Below are 7,767 nucleotides of genomic sequence, written 5' to 3' on the forward strand. Positions count from 1 at the left end.
CTGAAAGTCCTCACCACTCACCTTCCATCCCAAGGGTGGGCGAGAACCACGTGGTGACAGCCGTCCCCGACAGGGCATTTCCACAGAAGAGGTCCAGTAGGCTCACGCCTGCACCTCATTCCCACCTCCCCCAAACTCCTTGGCCCTGTGGGAGTGCTTAGTTACTAGTAAGAATACCCTTGTTGGGGTTATGGACGCAGCTCAGTGGCAGAACACTTGTCTAGCATGCAATGGGGTTCTGGGTTGATTCCCAGAACAGAAGGGGAAAAAAATAATAAAGAATGCCCTGTTCCTTCATTTATTTATTTTTATACTGGGGATTAAACCCAGGAATGCTTTACCATTGAGCCACATCCCTAGCCCTTTTTGGTTTTTACTTTGAGACAGGGTCTTGCTAAGTTGCTTAGTCTCACTAAATTTCTGAGGCTGGCCTTAAACTTATGATTCTCCTGCCTGGATCTCTCAAGTCACTGGGATTACATGCACATGCTACTGTACTAGGCATGTCCTTGTTTCTCTAAGAGGCTGGTGGCAATTTACTGAGGCATAGGGCATCACTTGACAGAATGTGGACAGGGAGAGAACAAGAGGAACAAAAGATATGAGAACTAAGGACAAGGACAGATAGTCTGATCTGATGTGCATATTTCTCTCTCCCTTACATTTCTGGGTCTCTTTTAGAACAGGGGTCCAGAGTAGCCTATGAGTGTAGCCAGGTTCTGTGCACCTCTCCTCAGCCCCCAATGCCCCTGTGAGAGGTTTTATTGCTGGTTCACATGCTACACGTGCAATGCAAGGTGAGGAATGCTGTACCCCAACCTAGGTTTCTCAGGGGTGCTGTGTGTTCCTGTAGGCAGGGCCTCCTCCCTTCTCTGCACATGAGTATAGAAGCTCCTAGGGCCCTAGTGATGGCCAGAGTGACTACTTTTCAAGTAAACTCTTGGGAATATATTTAAAAACTGTTTTAAGGCTGAAGTGTAGCTCAGTGGTAAAGCATCCCTGGGTTCAATCCCCAATATTGAAAGAAAAAAACAAGTTCAGGAGTCTCAAAGTCTTTTTATTGTTTGTTTGTTTGTTTAACCCAGGCCTGCTTTACCCCTAAGCTAAATCCCCAGCCCTCTTTTTTTATTATATTTATTATTATTATTATTATTATTTTAATTTTGAAACGGGTTTTTCAGTAAGTTGCCAAGGCTGAACTTATACTTATGATCCTCCTGCCTCAGCCTTCCAAGTACCTGGAATTATAGATGTACTCCACCATGCCCAGCCCTCTAGTCTTTTCATTCTTTCTTTTTTTCTTTTTCTTTTCTTTCTTTCTTTTTTTTTTTTTTTTTTTTTTAGGTACTGGGGATTGAATCCAGAAGTACTGTACCACTGAGCCATATCCCCAGCTCTTTTTATTTTGAGACAGTGTCTCGCTAAGTTGCTTAGTCTAAGTTGCTGAGGCTGGCCTTGAACTTATTATTCTCATGTCTTAGCCTCCTGAGTTGCTGAGATTACTGGTGTGCATCACTATGCTTGGCTCATGGTCCTTTTAAAACAATAGTTGGCTCGGGCACTGTGGTGCTGCCTGTAATCTCAGCAACTCGGAGGCTGAGGCAGGAGGATCTCAGGTTCAAAGCCAGCCTCAGCAAAAGCGAGGTGCTAAGCAATTCAGTGAGGCCCTGTCTCTAAATAGGGAATGTGGCTCAGTGGTCGAGTACCCCTGAGTTCAATCCCCAGTACCAAAAAAAAAGCAATATTTTGGGATGGGGATGTAGCTCAGTGCTTAGCATGTGTGAGACCCTGGGTTCAATCCCAGTACCTCAAAAAAATAAAAGCAATATTTTCTGGGGTGGAATGAAAATCAGTAGCAGAAAATCAAACAAGTGGAAGACAGGAAGGTAAGCTTCTCCAGAGGCTGGGAAGTTCAGGGTTTGGATGGCTGCAACTGAGCTCAGTTCTACACAGTGACCACTGTGGAGATTGACAGAAAAACTAACCACATGGGGTGAGACTTGGAGTCAGAGCATCCTCATTTAACTTCTCCAAGTGTCTCTGATGTGTGACTTTCAAAGGAAACCAGTGGTTCGTCAGAAGTATTGATCCAGTATGCATTGGGCCTTAGCAGCTCTTACAATTCATCCTCAGTCCCACAAAAAAGAAAAAGAAAAAAATAAATAAACCTCTAACAAAGGATTTTTAATTGATCCTCTCAGGAGTTTAAAAAATCTGAATTTGCCAAGAGCTACTACTTTGGTTTGCTATCTTTTCTTCAGTACAGACACACACACACACACACACACACACACACAGAGCTCTTCAGGGCTCTAGAAAGCCTCAAATCTTCTTAAATCTGTTTTGTTTTGTTTTGGGTTTTTTTTTTTTTATTTTGAGACCACTTAGCCACATGATCAGCCCTTTTTATTTTTTATTTTGAGACTAGGTTACCTAAGGACTTGCTAAGTTGCTGAGGCTGGCTTTGAACTTGCCATCCTCCTGCCTCAGCCTCACAAGTCACTGGGATTACAGGGGTGTGCTATCGTGCCTGACTTTAAATCTGTTTGCACTGAGAGTGTGGGTTGGAAGAGTCCTATTTGCCCCTGAGTGCAAAAGAGAGCTCTTTCACTGGTGGGCAGAGTATCCAAGCCTTCCACAGAACACTAGAGTAACAGCTAATGGTACCATCAGTCGCCTCAGTCAATGGCAGTAGACTTGGAGGTAATCTCTGTCCCAGGAAGAAGATTACACCAGGAAGGAGATTACACCCAGGAAGGAGACTGTTTAGTCCAGGTGTGCTTTGTGGCAAGAAATCCTAATAATAAATATATTTTTAGGAGTAGAGGTTACTACTTAGTGGTAGAGTCTGTGTTTAGCATGTGCTAAGTCTTGAGTTTGATCTGTAGCACCACAAAACAGTGTGTGTGTGTGTGTGTGTGTGTGTGTTTGTGTAGCTTGAGGACTTAAATTATTCCAGATGCTTTACCTGTATTATTTCATTTAATAGTCTAGGTATTATTATTATCCTTCTCATTGTAAAGATGAGGGAAACAAATCTCAAGAAGACAACCAGACTAGAGATAAAACTTGTCCCAAGTCATATGGCTAGTCATTGAGGAAGGTGGAATTGAACTCAGTTGACTACACAGCCACATATTAACCACTAGGCTATACTCTTCCTCCCTCCCTCCCTCCCTCCCTCCCTTCCCCCTCCACACACACACACCCCCCCACTCTCCCAACTACTGGGTATTGAACCCAGGTCTTCATGAATGCCAGGCAAACCCTCTAGCAATATATCCCTAGACCTATAGTCCTTCCTTCACAAGCTGATGTCAATTCTCAACTTCCAGTGTGGTTAGTCCCACCACAAAACCAAAGTCAGGCTTGGAGAGACTTAGGAATAACTTTCTAGTTGTAATTACAAAATTATAGACTTTAGGCCAATTATTTGTTAACTTTGTCAAGGTGCATTTTATATATAATTCATATGTTTCAGGTGTGCAATTTAATGATTTTTAGTAAATTTATCACTGCTATACTTTGGATCTTGAATGTCCCCTGAAGGCCCAGGTGTTGAAGTCTTGGTCCCAGGCTCTGGTGCTATTGGGAGGTGGTAGAATCTTTAGGAGGTGTGGCCCAGTGAGAGAGAGTAAGGTCACTTGGGGGTATGCCCTTGAGGAAATATCAGGGACCTAAACCCTTCCTATGTCTTTTCTTTCTTGCTGGCGTGGTAAGCAGCTTCCTCCGCCACATCTCCCGTTCCCATGTCCCATCTCACTACAGGCCCCAAAGAAAAAGCAACAGGGCCAACTGGCCATGATCTGAAACTTCTGAAAATTATGAGCCAAAATAAAATTTTTATCCTTATGCATTGATTTTTCCTCCCAATAGAATCCATTATGTCCACTTACCTGTAGGTCAAAGTATGACCTATAGATGTTATATTTGGCCCCATACATTTAAACTATTTTTTGGAAAAAAAAAATTTTTTTTGCTAGCTTTTAAAAATGAGATAATTTCACATAAAAATTTAAAATATAGCTAAGTGTGGTGGCACACTCCTGTAATCCCAGCAACTCAGGAGGCTGAGGCAAGAGGATCACAAGTTCAAGGTCAATCTAGACAACTTGGCAAAGAGCCTGTCTCAAAATAAAAAATAAAAGGGCTGGAGATGTACCTCAGTGGTAGAGCACTCTGGAGTTCAATCCCCAATACTGCAAAAATAATTAATTAATTAATTAATTAAAAAATAAATAAAATTTTTACTTCCTTGAAAAATGAGAATATGGGGCTGGGATTGTATCTCAGTGGTAGAGCGCTTGCCTAGCACAGGCGGGACCACATAAAAATAAAGGCATTGTGTTCTGTCCATCTACACCTAAAAAAATAAATAAATATTTTTAAAAATGAGAATATGAGCAACATTGGAAACCTCCTTGGTACAAGGCTCAGGAGCTGTCCCTTTCAGACAAAACTTGGGCTCCCCAGGCTGTTGCATAACAACAGTAAAGGGGCACAGGTGAGATGCCTAGAGCCACAGCCCCCAATGTTCACCCTCCAGCCCTAGACACCTGGTATCCCCTCTACCCCAATCCCTACCCACTGTTCCAGAGTTCTTGCAGGTGTTTTTGTTTTTTCCTTCTTGGTTTTTACCTAAAATGAGCTCTTCTTTTCACTTGAACAATAAAAAATACAATTTTCTCAGAAAACACTGATGCATCTTGATCCATAATCAGGGTTTATACTTGGTGTTGCAAATCAAAGTTCAAGGTTTGCTGTCCCCTTGGAATCAATCCCTCCCTGCACATAAATATAATATTGCATGAATCTTCTGCATTGGTGGGGATGGAACTTGGGCATTGCTCCTGCTGAGCAAGCGTTCTACCCCTGAGCTCCAGCCCAGCCCAGGATGACTGTCTTGAGTTATTATGGGGAGATGTTGCTGGTAGTCGACCCAATTCTTCCTCTTTCCCTTATTGTTTTGTTCACAGCACTAATGTTTTCAGGGATAGCAGACTCAACTCTAAACTATAATTGGTAACCTGGGAATCCCAGGTTTTTTGTTTGTTTGATTGATTGTTTGTTTGTTTGTTGTTTTACTGTGATTGGCTTCAGGGTAGGTATATGACCTATTCTAGTCCAAGAGACAACGGGACACTGAAATTGGCTTTGATGGTAGTGGGGATGCTTTTGGTAAGATTTTCTTCCCTGTTTGACATCTTTGTTTATTGCCACAATAGAATGTAACACTTGGTGCTTTAACAGCCACCTTGTGATCATGAGAGGAAAGCCAAGAGAATCACAAAGACGCAAACACAGCCCTGACATAGTTGAGCTGCCAACTCACCCAAACATCTCCATCTGCACTTCCTGTTATGTGAGATAAGACTCACTTCTATTGTTTAGGTGACTTCCAGTTACGCATTCTGTTCTTTAAAACCAAAGGCTACAGTGTCACATTCTAAATGAGCCCTGTTGCCATCATTAGGATGCTTCCCTGGTTTTTAATGGCTTGCTCAATTCCTTAACTATATTCTGGGATTGGGCTTCTCATGGAGAAAACTGAATTTTGTGTGTGCATGTGTGAGGCTGGGAATTGAACCCAGGGCCTCACACATGCTAAGCACATGCTCTACCACCAAGCTACAGCACTACCACCTATAAACCTGCATTCACCCATTTTATGTTGGTGTTTATGTTTTGTTCTGTGATTCTGGGGATTGGACTCAAGGGCACTGTATTATTGAGCCATATTCTAAGTCCTTTTTATTTTTTATTTTGATGCAGGGTTTTGCCAACTTGCCCAGGCTGGCCTCCTGGCAATCCTCCTGCCTCAGCCTCCTGCATGGCTGGTATCACAGGCATATACCATTGCACCTGGCTATTTATTTGTTTTTAACTCAAGAGATGAGCATTTTTTCATCTTAACCCAGAGTTCATGTGCAAATGATATGTTCTAAAAACTGTATTACCAAAGTCTGTGCAATTAGCCAAGAAAACAAACACAGACTTTGCCATAGCAGGTTTACCTCTATCAATTAATCCTGTATTAAATTAACAAGTAGGCAAAGAAGTTCACCCTGTATAACCACACACTGGTGGCTAGCTCTGACAGTCTACAAGATGTCAGCCTCCATTATTAAAATATAACCAGAGACAATACTTAGTATTGTCCAATACTTAGTATTGTGTCCAACTAAACATCATTTCTTGCCAAAGAAGTTTAATCAAAATCTGATCAAACTGCTAGGTGCCAGCCTCAGCCATTTAGGGAGGCCCTATGCAACTTAGTGAGATCCTGTCTTAAAATAAAAAAGTAAAAGGGCTAGGAATATAGTTCAGTGTCCTGGGTTTAATCCCTATGAAAGAAAGTGTGTGGGGGGGGCATGGAAGGAAGGAAGGAAGGAAGGAAGGAAGGAAGGAAGGAAGGAAGGAAATGATTTAGTAGATAGAGCAAGGGAGCAGATATCATAAAATGTTAATCATTGTTGACTCTAGGTAATGAATATATGAATATTATTTGTACAATTCAAACTTTCTCTATGTTATTATTTTATCATAATAAAAAGTTTGAAAACAAAATGGGACTTGAAGCCAGGGCCTCTCTGTTGACCAAGTTTTGCCCAGGTGGTTTCCTCTCTTGGTGTTCTGCCCAGCTGCTGGGTCATGTGGCTATTTCAGCCTGGATCCCCAGAGGCCTCAATGAGTTTAGAAGCTGCAAAGGCGGGCTGAGGCAATGGCTCAGTGGTAGAGTGCTTTCTTAGCATGTATGAGGCCCTGCATTCCACCCCCAGCACCATGAAACAAAAACAAAAACAAAAAAATTCCTCATCTAACTTGGTGCAAGTAGACTGTGGAGGCCTAGGCCTGTGGACATTGACCACAGCATATATGCTGAGGCAAGTGACACCCAGGACTAAAGGATTTGGCTCAGCCACACCAGTCACAGCTGCTTAAAAATTCACTGGAATTTCTTCTCTGACCTTGAAGTTAAGTAGACCTGGATTCAAATATTGGCTCCATCAAAAACTAATTGATGAATTTTCCTTATCTAAAAATGGAGCCAATCATGGTGTCACACGCCTATAATCCCAGTGACTCGAGAGGCTGAGACAGGAGGATTGCAAATTTGAGGCCAGCCTTAGCAACTTCATAAGGTCCTATGCAATTTGGTGAGACCATGTTTCAAAATAAAAAATAAAAAGGGCTGGGGATGCAGTTCAGTGGTAGAGCACCCATGTTTCAATCCCAGTACCACACATGCACACATACGAAAATAATCCATTTAGATGATGTATGTCTCACCCCAGTCAGGATGGCAATTATCAAGAATACAAGCAATAATAAGTGTTGGCGAGGATGTGGGGGGAAAAGGTACACTGATACATTGCTGGTGGGACTGCAAAATGGTGCAACCACTTGGAAAGCCCTATCGAGATTCCTCAGTAAACTTGGAATGGAACCACCATTTGACCCAGCTATCCCACTCTGAGGTTTATACCCAAATGAATTTAAATCAGCAAACTACAGTGATGCAGCCACATCAATGTTTATAGCAGCTCAATTCACAATGGTTAAACTATGGAACCAACCTAGATGCCCTTCAAAGAAAATGTGGTATCTATACACAATGGAATATTACTAGGCCTTAAAGAAAAATGAAATTATGACATTTACAGGTAAATGGATGGAACTAGGGAACATCATTCTAAGTGAAATAAGCCAATCCCCAAACACTAAAGACCTAACGTTTTCTCTGATGAGCAGATGCTGATACATAGT

Source organism: Marmota marmota, unplaced genomic scaffold (genome assembly GCF_001458135.2).
Source record: "Marmota marmota marmota unplaced genomic scaffold, marMar, whole genome shotgun sequence".
NCBI classification, from domain to species: Eukaryota; Metazoa; Chordata; class Mammalia; order Rodentia; family Sciuridae; genus Marmota; species Marmota marmota.